This window comes from Columba livia, chromosome 3 (assembly GCF_036013475.1).
Source record: "Columba livia isolate bColLiv1 breed racing homer chromosome 3, bColLiv1.pat.W.v2, whole genome shotgun sequence".
Taxonomy (NCBI): Eukaryota; Metazoa; Chordata; class Aves; order Columbiformes; family Columbidae; genus Columba; species Columba livia.
Genome location: NC_088604.1, coordinates 92,160,996 through 92,172,974, shown reverse-complemented (window position 1 = coordinate 92,172,974; position 11,979 = coordinate 92,160,996). Strand labels below are relative to the sequence as shown.

General features: G+C 38.3%; 1 protein-coding gene across 2 annotated transcripts in view; it reads left to right on the top strand.

Annotated features, from left to right (window-relative positions):
* PRKCE (protein kinase C epsilon) overlaps window positions 1-11,979 on the top strand; it is a 295,161-nt gene that overhangs the window by 207,441 nt on the left and 75,741 nt on the right. The gene's annotated exons all lie outside the window — the stretch shown is intronic.

Here is an 11,979-nt window from a genome sequence, read left to right as displayed (position 1 = left end):
AAATTTGCCATGAATCTGTGGGAAAAGTTAGGAAAGAATTGTTGCTGGGTGATATGCCCGAGGAGATTAACTGGCTTTCTGCAGTGCAGTTCAGTGTGGTGTTATTATATAAAACACTCGAAGTGGTTCAAATATCCCTTAGGCTAACGTGTAATCTCAGCCACATGTGTAACCCAATATCTGAGTATTGTTTCACTCTCCTTTTTAACTGGATTTAGGCTGATGATTTGGATCTAAGAAGCCACAGGCAACCCCGAAGAACCTAAAATATTGCCAAGTTCAGTGCGATATTTTTGATAGACCAGGTCATATTTGATAGATGATACAGACTTCATCAGAATTCTTTAACCATTATCTGATTGCACAGTTAACATCATTCTGCAAATAACATTTACAGAAAACAGCTTTATTTACGGGCCTTGTTCAGAGAAAAGTACTGTTTTATCCATTAGTAGTATGTTGTTTTTAAAGTTGTTTACATTCTTTGAGAAAATGTGGAAGCTACTGCTTGAAGAGGTTAGAGGACATATGAGTTTAGAGGTTCTTTCTGAAAATATTACTGAAGCAAATGCTAAATTACATTACTCAAGTAACAGACAGCAGAGAGAACATTGTGTCTTGGCAAACAGAATTTACTGTGTTATGTTTGAATAAAGAAATCTAAACTATGACAAAAGTTCCCAGATCTTATCATGATACACTGAAGAATTATATCTTTTTTTTTTTTGGTTCTACCCACAAGTTTTGCTTGCAAGTCATTGCCTTTGTCAAATTACTGATGGTCTCAGAAAGATAAACAGATTACAAATAAAATTATTTGAGTGTTTAAGTAGAATGCTTAGAAGGTTATAAATATAACAATCGGTTAAATGAAAAACTATGTGGGTTTGAATTATTTTTCTTTTTCCTTCTTTTGCCCCGTAAGGGTGGATGTCTCTTAATTTCACAAGTAACAATTTGTGATCTTTACTTAAAGCTCTTCTTTGAATTATGTAAATTGTTGTCCCATAGAAACCTTAGGTTATAAACTTCAAAGGAGTCTCATGAAGCCTTGAGGTGAAAGTAGGGGAAAATTTCAAAAATACCTCCCCTCTCCTTATGGAACTCAAGACATGGGAAATTGTGTCAGTACAACTGAAGTTTGCTTTGAAATGCTGGGTTAGCACAACCACAAAGTACCGAACGGGAAGCTTCAAATCACTGCTGGTGTTCTTACTGAATCACAAAGGCTCAGTTTGTGCAAATTGTTACCACTACTCTTTTGTTCCTAATTCCAGAGAACATTTTTTAATGATTAATATACTTTTTCTTAGAATGAAATATTGCACTGGGCCAATGTTACGGCATGTTGTATTCCCTGAACATGTTTTAGTCCAGGAATTGTTGTAGAAATGCAATGTGAAACCTCTGGGGCAAATATAAACTACAAGTTCAACATTTTGTCATCTTACAAAGTCAGAAATGTATCCCACTGATGTTCTTTTTTCTGCTAACATATGGGATTTCTTTCTAATTCTTGTTAATTATCGGACTTGGATTGCCTTGTTCTGCTTTACCAGCTTGTTGTGTTGGTCTGTCACTTCAGTTCTTGTGGCCTGAGTGTAGTTTTTGATCCTGAATTAAGAAGGATAAAAACTTTGCCCTCTCCTTGCTGTATTTCACACAACACCACAACTGCTACAAAAGAAAAGTAAGATAAATGCATTGGAAGTTACTGCATTTTTTTATTATTGATTTTAAAAATAATTTTGTGAACTTTTGACATGATTTTTGAAATACACAATTTACCAATTGTTGTATTCCAGATATTGATGACTGTGAACAACAAGTTGTTCATATATTATGTTTTTTGTTATGACAGAAAGCTTTGCCACTTCTGGGACAGAACACTCCACAGCTTGAGGCTTAAAGCCTAAAATAATTAGAAAAATAAGTAATAAGTAGAAAAATAGATACAATCATGCTTCTCTCTGATACACAGAGTGAAATCAGTTAATTTATAATTAAAAGAAAGAGAGCTTATTCTATTTAATGAGAGCTCAAATTTAAATATGTCTGTCTACCAGAAAGGAGAGAAGGGTATGTGTCAGCAATCTCAGATACAACTCCTCTTTTTAGTTTTAAGAAATTCAGCAAATTCCTATTATGGGTGGTCTTTTAAAATTTTTAGTTTCAATCTTGTTTGCATTATCCAAAGAGAATGCATTATTCATGCATTATTTAAGGAAAGGCATTTTGCCTTAACTTTGCATATGCAGTGAAGAAAAAAGTCCTGTAAGGAATTTTCCATATCTTCTCCAGCTATTATGAAGCTTCTGTCACTTCACTGTTTGAAATACCGTTGGTACTTTCATAGCTGATGCTTGTAATCTCACCAAGCCACTGGCTCTTTCTGCTTATATTCTTAATATAAAAAGCTGTTGAACCTACTTTAAAACTTGCTGGTGTTATACACATGGGGTGGGAGTTTTGACAGGTAAGCAACACAACTGAGTATATAAACATTTGTCACTTTTCTTACTGCTTATCAAAACCTGTACTTCTTTTTGCGTATTTTTAATCTTTATATATTCTTTGTAGTCAACCTTGATATTGAGAAAAGGGTACTGAAAGCTCTGTCTTTGAAGCCATGTCTTAAAAAAGTAATGTTCTCACATTATCACTGTTTGTATGAAAAATTAAGTGAAGTTACAAAAGTTGTAACGAAATGGTGATTTGAACAAGAACTCTAGAACTCACAAAAGTTACTTTGCTTTAGATCAGGCTCATAATGATGAAAGCAAGGTGCTGTGTGATGGCACTATATAGATTTTAGCCATGTTTTATAACACTTGGCTGCTGCAGTCTGTCATCTGTTGGGAGTGTTTATGCAAAGAATACAGAAAACCTACTCAGTCCATAGGTCAAGAGAGGTTCTCCTTCTCCTCTACTCTGCCCTGGTGAGACCACACCTGGAATATTGTGTCCAGTTCTGGGCCCCTCAGTTCCAGAAGGACAGGGAACTGCTGGAGAGAGTCCAGCGCAGGGCAACAAAAAATATTAAGGAAGTGGAGCATCTCCCTTATGAGGAAAGGCTGAGGGAGCTGGGGCTCTTTAGCTTGGAGAAGAGGAGACTTCTCCAAGAGAAGAGGAGACTGAGGGGTGACCTCATTAATGTTTATAAATATGTAAAGGGTGAGTGTCACGAGAATGTAGCCAGGCTCTTCTCAGTGACAACCAATGGTAAGACAAGGGGTAATGGGTTCAAACTGGAACACAAGAGGTTCCACTTAAATTTGAGAAGAAACTTCTTCTCAGTGAGGGTGACAGAGCTTGGAACAGGCTGCCCAGGGGGGTTGTGGAGTCTCCTTCTCTGGAGACATTCAAAACCCACCTGAACACCTTCCTGTGTAACCTCATCTGGGTGTTCCTGCTCTGGCAGGGGGATTGGACTAGATGATCTTTTGAGGTCCCTTCCAATCCCTAACATTCTATGAAACATATCTGACATAAGTCATTGAAAACCTTGTTGAGGATATTGCCCAATTTGTGTGCAGTGTAGGAATTGGGTTTTGTTTGTTTTAATAGCGACTACATCTTCGTCAGTGAAGCTGAAAATTAAAATTAACTCCTGAGGGGTGAAAAATTGAAAACAAGCAGTTTGGATCTGTTTTTACAAAGCCAAAACGCTGGTGTTTTATTCCAGGCCATCTGAACGCTGACCAGTTAATGGTGCGGTTTCATGATCCATGCACACTGACCCAGGACTGTGCTGCTGCAGGTGGGTGAGGACATCTCCCCCCTGCTCGCTCTTGCCAGGGCTTCCCAGTCTTTCCCTTGCATCTGCTCCAGTGAGCCCTTGTGTTGGATCAGTTTGCTAGTAGAGCTGAAAACTAAAGTTGCAAAAAATAACCTGTGTGTGGATGAGCAGCTCTAACCTACCAGGCACTCAGCAAGAGGCAGCGAGGGAGCAGGCAGGTCACTGCTGGGACAGTGAAGCCAGCTATGGAATCCTGCGTAGCCCGGCCTGTCCAGACAGCAACGGATTGAACTGCAGTTTTTTTCACGTTGGTGTTTTGTGGCTGTAATCACCTTAGATGTGATCCTAAACTCTTTATTCTCATGATTGCTATTAAGTTGCTCATGAGAATGGAAAACAAGATTTATGGCTCAGTTTTTATCCTTTTGAAGATAATGGTTATATTCCCACTGACTTTAGAAGGGTCAGAAACATTAGCCTTCTTTTTTTTATTTTGCCATAACCAAAACTATGTGTTGCAGATGAGATGTGTCGGTTTGTCATGTGTTAGAAATACAGCTTTTGACACTGCAAATATGTGAGCAGCGTGTTCAATTGCTATTTTTTCTGGGCTTGGGTGGTTTTTTTTAGTTTTATTTCTTGTTAATGGTAGAGTTTATAGTCAAGAAGGCCTCAGTAGTAATTGTTATACATAAATTAATTATACTCTTAAGGTGATATGCCATAGTTTTCCATGTCCATCTTTCAAAGTAATTATTTCTCTTCTGAACCGTATTAGATTATATGGATTAGACAGTTTGTTACCTATGCAGCAGGGGACTTAAAATGGTTGATCCCAAATGGAATGTAAAATATCTGACTGTGTGGTTTTTTTTTAACGACGGGAAAAAAATGGTGGGTAGATTTCTGTATATCAGCTGCAGGACTTAATTTGCAGAACAGCTGGAGATAGCAGAGCATTTGCAATTCGAATGCACGCTGGTGCTGGCACTCTCCGGACACATCAGTCTTTCAGGAACTTGCACGTCCTTGTGTATTCTCCTTTCTTCGGGCAATTTTGTGTGAACTTTCTCGAGTCTCCCCTGTGCCTGCCTGTTGCTGTCTGCTTGCAGGACTGCGAGCTCTCCAGGCGGGATCACGCTTACTTTGTGCCTCACCCACTGTTAACGAGAGTTTTGGGGATGAAATTGATAAAATAGGAAAGCTGAATAGACAAAATGGCATGGAAGGCACGCATGAGTTTGCCGTTGCTCTTTTGATTGTGTGTCATGAGGTGTTTTCTCATGTGTCTTGAAACCCAAGTGACTGTATTTGTATGTACTTTCAACTACTTTTTGAAACAGTTTCTGGTTCCTGTTCTAAATCAGGAAAGAGAATGGAGGACAGTATGTTTTAGGAGACAGAAGGAGGTTAGGCTGTCACTGTTCTTCTGGCCAAACCATGTCTATAAAACATTTGCAGGAATATGTTTGTATACTTATGCACCCAAAGCATGTACGCTTTTGCCAGAATGTATTTCTGTCCTAGTTGTTCAGTGTTCATGTAGCGTCCCCTACGCACAGCTTAGTTATTTTCATAACCATTAATATGTCTGCTACAACTGTAAAACTTTTGGAGCTGTTTAACGAGGTTAGCCTTTTTAATTTCTTCTTACTCTCCAAAATGTCTTGGCTTTCTTCTTGAGTTGATTTGAATTTTCATATATATCTTTGTGATTAAAATTGTGTTCACGTTACAGACAAAAGCTAGATCTGCTGCAGGGATTTTAAACGTGGGGTTTACTTAAATTCACCAATATGTACTAATAATTATTTTTTTTTTACATTTTTGTATGACTCAATCCTAGAGAAACAGATCAAATCCCACATAAAAATACCTTGGACCGCAAAAAAAAAAAAACCTCATTGAAATGCATTGTCACTGGGAAGAATGCTCAGTGTTGAAGGCCTGTGACTGTTGATGCGTGGAAATGATACCTGCTGTTCATGGTCTAGCAAGTGGAAGGTCACAACAGATGTCCATGTAGTTACTTTTCTGTGTTACAACACAGTCACATGTTTAATGCAAAAATAAAATATCTGTGTGAGGAGAAATACATAGGAGTATATTATGTTGGTAAGCTGTTCATGTTTATCCTAGAACAGGAATTTTCTTTTTACTGTAAACCAACACTATACACGCTGGATGCTTGGTGACTTTATCTTCCATTTTTCAAACCATGGAGTCTTTTAGCTTTCTATTTCCTACACTTTGGTGTGCTAAATTTAAATAGTAGGCTCTGTCTTCAAACAGCTTTCAAGATCTATGGAAGTATTGATTTACTTGGGTTCAGAGATAGATTAGGTTCTGTGTACATCCAAGTTGTCTCTGTCAGGAATTCTTTAAAAGTTTTTTTCCCAAGAATTCCTGAAAATTTCTTAGATCTGTGACCAGCTATGTCCTTCCATGTAAATACTTTCAGTCTAGATACAGCACAGACATTCTGGATCAGGCTTGCTACTAGAAATGTTTGGGGGTTTTCGTTTGGTTTTGTGTGTATTTTATGTGTGTTTTGTTGGTGATGGTGATATTGATGTTTCCATAATGCATACACCTGTACTCTTGCCGACCTCCACTAGAGGTGTGTGTGAAGTGCAGAATTGTATGTCCTAGATATTGAACTGTGTGTGGTTTGAAGAAAAAAATCTAGGTTTGCACTTTTAATGACCCAAACTTTCATTCATCATAGAATTCTGAGCTTAATCTGTTCTAGGATCTCTGCCATAATCTTAGCACTTTAATTATAGTCCCCAAAAATGCAAGAAATGTTATATAACTCTTTCTGAACTTGTTTGGGCTTCTTATAGACATGCTTATGTGGCAGGAAAAACATTATGCTGTCCAATAGTGGCATAGGGGAAAAGTCATACAAGCAACAATTAGAATCTGATTTTTCTAAAAAGAAAATTCTAGACATATAGTATTGACAAGAAACAGATTTTGAAACATTAAACATTAAATCTCAAAGAACAGTTTCATTAAAGTTCTCTCAAAAATGCAGACTTCGTGATCTAAAGACTGAAGTTGAGTAAATTTGAATTTGTCAAATTGAAGTCATAGCAAACTTCGGGGTTTTTCTTATGAAGTCAGGTTCTAACAGGTTGAAAATGTGTTCCACAAAATTATTTGCATCTTCTTCTCTCTGTAATTTAGAAAACTATCATTTCATTGTTTTCATATAGAAATAAAATATACCTGGGACTTATGCCTGTTGTTAAAGTCTATGCCTGTAGGGGTTACCCAGCTAGAATCAGGATGACTTTCTGCCTTTTCACATTGTGAAGGGTGTCTGCATTTCCTTTCCTGGGTCTCTGGAAGAAGGACTTTTAAAGCAGTGGGAGAGTTAAACGATTCCTAGGTATTCTTACCTGTGCTGAGGAGACCAGTTACAAGTTTGTCGTTAATGTCATCATAACTGTAAAGCTAAAGGCAAGGAAAAAAAAATCCAAGCAAACAAACAAAAAGATCTTTTTCATTTTCAGTTAACAAAACCTTTTTGTGCGTGTCTGTAGATTAAAGGTTTTTAAGGGCTTTTTTGTAAAAGCTACTGACCTTCTGAATTGTTCATTAACTCTATTTCTAACTTCCCTTGTTTATGTGCGCATGTTTTTTCTGTCTTCAGACTCGATGTCATTTTAAATCTCTCATATTTTAATACTACTTTAAATGTCAAATAACGGGTCGTACAATCGTAGTAAGATTTAGACCCGTGGTGCAGGTGTGTGTGCACATGTACCCCCAAACACGCTTAGCGCAGGGTCGGATTGATCACTCTGCTTGGAGCCACTGGGTCTCTCAGCTTGACAGCGCAAGCAAATCCTCACATGGCAGCAGCTCAGGCCGTTTGCAGGGAACTCAAACTCATTTGGTGGGAGCATAATAAAAGCAGTTTCTGCAGGATTAGTCTCGTGAATGGTCTACTGTGTGTTAAAGTGTTATGGGAAATTCCATCGTGTATCAGAAACACATTGGCTGTTGAATAACTTCACGGAAATGGGATGTAGCTGTACGTATTTGTGGATACAGACAAGAGAGTGGCAAAATGAAATTGTTGTATAACCATTTTTATGGGTGTTCAGGCCATCAGGATTATTGGAAAAGATGGCATATATTTGGACCACAACAATCATTCTTGCTGAATAACACATATATTTTACAACCTGACAAAACGTCTGGACTCAAAGAATCTGAATGTCAAAACTGCCATTAAGCAGCCACCGTAATCTATGTCACATTAATTCTTAACTCTTGTAAAACCTATTACATGAACTTAATGTCTATAATGTACAGGACACAAGAATTGTTGATATTTAGGAACAGCCTGCTGGAATGGATATATTGGGGGTTTTAGTAGACATCCAGACTTCCAGTTCTTGTGCATTTTGTCTTTGAAGTATCTGTATTACAGTTCAAGAATAATCTGGGCTTTTTGAGAGGTACGTCACATTTTCATTTTTATAATGCAATTGCTTGTGTAACTTCTTGGCTTTCGCGGCTGCCATGTCAGAGTTTCACTTGAAGATCACGTTATACAGAAAATCATTGGTTTATTTCCCCTTTGTTAGAGCTTTAAAAGTCACCCACATGTAATTGGTGACAGTGAAAGTCTGCAGTACCAGTCCCATTCCTGTGTCACTAACAGAGCCTGCCCAAGAGGAGCCTGCGGGCTTCCACAGTTCCTCTCCCTGAAGCAGGGGCCTTTCCTGGCCAGTTCTCCAACTGCGCTTCGTTTTGTGATCCTTTTTCCATTAGTGGTTGTTGTCTGTCCTAGAAGAGGCTCCATTCAGAGTGTAGAACCCTGTGTGTATAGTTGGAAATCCCCTATAAAATGGATTTTTAAGAACTTTACTTGGACAAGGACTGTCAGGAGTTTGGCTGCTGCTTTCAGACTGCAAAGATCATCTTCATTTATTTTTAGAATGTCTGTACACTTTATCTTTCATATCAGGACTATTTCTTACCGGGCAATCTGTCACTTAGTATTTTTAATTTGTTTTTACTTGAAGAGTAACTTGCAGTAGCAACATCTGGGGAGATCACTCAGGAGTTTGAATTTCCAGGCAAGACCTGCATCTGAATTACTGACTCTGATTAGAGAAAGTGACTTCTGAGCCCTCCAAAACCGCTGGAGCATTCATTTTGGTCCCCTCCGGCTCTTTTTTCCTTCTATTTTTGATAAGTGTGAAATAAATATTGCTGAGGTATTCAAGCATGGAGGGGAAGGGGGGCAGGAGCAGTTTCTCTGAGTGTATCTATGTCCTTACATGGCACTAATCACAATAGTGTTTGTGCTAAACATTCCTCATTTATTAGGCAGCATCATGATATTTAGTTAATTTTTTTTATTTCTTAGAAACAATTTTTGCAACACTTTGAAATTGCTCAAACATTCAGCTTTTCTACAGCAACAAGTTTAGAAGAAAAGAGAGGATTCCAGCAATGAATAGCCCCAAGAAACTATGCTGGCATACAAACTATCTTATATAAGAAGTCACATTTTTTTTTCCTTCCTCTCTTTTCTGCCCAGCCCCTTTTCTGTGCTAGTCAAGGTCTTTGTTATAGCAGTAGCCCAGCTGGGTGCTACTTCCTCTGCTTAAGTGAAGTTCAAGATACCAGCTGCTCTTAAAAGAAAACTGCTTATTGTTAAGTTCCCCTTCTTCCCCCTGCCAAGGTTAAACATGTCCCTTCTCCGTCAGCACCTCCAATGTAATGTGTCCCTAGATATTGTGGGGCACGCCTTCAAGGATATAAACGTTGTCTTTACCAAGTTGCCTGCTGACTAGGCAAAAAGATAGACAACAGTTTCTAAAGTTGGCTTAATGTAAGCCAGCCAAGATCAGTTTCCTTACCTTGGGGGCATTTTTTCGTATACATAGATATAGTGCAAGGTAAAATTCTCGCTCTGTGGAATTCTCACTCTGCGGAATTCATTGAGGACGTTTAGGAAGATGTTCGCTTTAGTTTTCTGACTCTCTTCATTACTATTGTAAGGAGAGGTATTTTTTCCTTCTCTTTATAAGCCTCTTAAGGTGCTGTATAAAGTCTTGTACTTTTACATTTTTAATACAAGAATTTGCATGGTAACTCCCCGAAGCTTTTTACCTCAGTGATTCACTCACACAGCCCATAGGAAATGGTTGGCCAAACATACATTAGTATCTTCTTATATGCAAACAGCTACTTTTAAAGGAACTGATCACCTATCCTTTACATGTTCAGCTTAAAAACGAGCACTCTGTAACCTTTCTTTAAAAGTGCATCATGGTACACTGCCATAAAGTCGCATCACCAAATACTCATAGGTTTAGGAAAATTCATTATTTTACTGAGATTTCCTGTGATTCAGCCTTCTGAGTATTCAGTGTGATGCAGTTCTTAATTCCATGATTGTGTAAATTTTTATCTGAAGCCGTTGCTGTGGTAAAAGAGGAGGTGTCTTTTTCTGCATCTGTGATAATCACTGTGATGCCTTGTTTACCTACCAGATGTAAACCTTTTGCTGAATTATTTCCCAGCCTGTGTATTTATGGTTCTTTTTTCCATGCTGCCTGAGTGCTTCACAAAACAATAAACAGGGTGGAAGCGGCTCAAACTGCTGTGACTGTTTTACAACTGGAGACCTTGGGTGCGGAGGGATTGCAGCCATAATCTTCAACAGTTTTGTTTTTATAAAACATCACGAATGCCCAGATTCGTTCTGCCTAACTGTAGCACTGAAATTGGAGATAAACTCTGTCTTCATGTAAGGAGCTGAAGTTGACAAGGCTCCAAAACTAGGCATCCTTGTTAGCTATCTTGAAGCTGGATTGAATAAAATTGTGCTCAGAGCATATCGATGTATTTTCAGTGTTAATGTTTTATGCTCTATGAGCAGCACTTTTTCTTGGACTTCGAGTATTACTGTTAATGTCCACTTTTAAATAAGAGGCCTGACTTTGTTGGGTTGATGATTTAACCAAGGGAAGAACAGGCTCCCTCTGCTTAGAGTGACGATTAATTCTGAAACGATTCTTTCCCCCCACATCAGCTTCATTTGTGAAATTTCCTGAAGCTTTTCTGTGGTAACGAAGTTGGGTTTTAGAAGAAAACATAGTCATCATTTAGGTAAACAACATAAAACTGCAGGCTAAAGAGTCAAAGGGGGAATAGATGAGGCTATATAAGCATTCTTAATTCTAGCATTTCTTGGGTTTTGAGTCTTTGACTGCTTCTGTAATGCCATTTTACATATTCTTGTGTGTGGTTTTTTATGTTCAATTACAAAACACATATGTACTTCTGGAAATCAAGCTTAGTTCTTTAGCTCCAAAACCAGCTTTTACTGCTATGAGCAAGTTCACTTATTTCAGGGTTGTGCATAATTTGGCCCTAGTTTTAGCTACTTCTTGTCTTTCAGTAGTTTCACTTATACTGTCTGTTTTCTTCAGAGAGATCTATTCTTTGGCTTGCCTTGACTGCATTTACTGAATTTGTTGTTTGTAAGTCTCTAGTAACATGAAGTGTACAGCGATGTCTGAAGCCTATCATAAATTCCCTTACCAGAGTGATTTCAGTAACATGCGTGCCGCTGTGTAATTAATGGAAAGTCTGCTCTTTGATGACAGAAGAGTTTAAGTGTTATTGTCACCTCCTAGTTTGTATGTCATCACATCTGTTCAGAGTCAAGGGAAGTGAAAGGTAAAATTAAGGGCCTTTTCCAGATCTTTCAATAGGTCGTTTCCAGTTTAGGAATGGATATGTTATATTTCATGTCGATGTGGTGTTTCACTATATCCAGCATTCTTTGTGTTTTTAAGAGTGCATTATTAATACCGTGTAACATGGGAAGCTTGTGTTGACCAGGGATTGCTGTAAATCTGTAGCACAGTATCATTTGCAGCCCTGGTGTCTGTCTTGGCTTTGTATCTTCTCCTGAGGACATTGTTTCTGAATTCACATCTCTCTTGGAGAACCACAACGGGAACTCTTCTTTCCCTCCTGTGGAATCCTGAGAATGCTATCTGAAGTGTTAGTGTAAGCTTATCTGCAGCAAAACAAAAAAATAATTGTTGGCTTTGTCTAAGCTTCTCTCTTGTCTTTCCACCTGGCCAGTGGGAGATAGTGTGCTGGGCTGCCATTTAATATGAATCTGTGTGGGACACAGTGAACTGATCCCACACTTCCATTGAAGTAAGAGAGGACTGGAGCTGTTTATTGAGTCT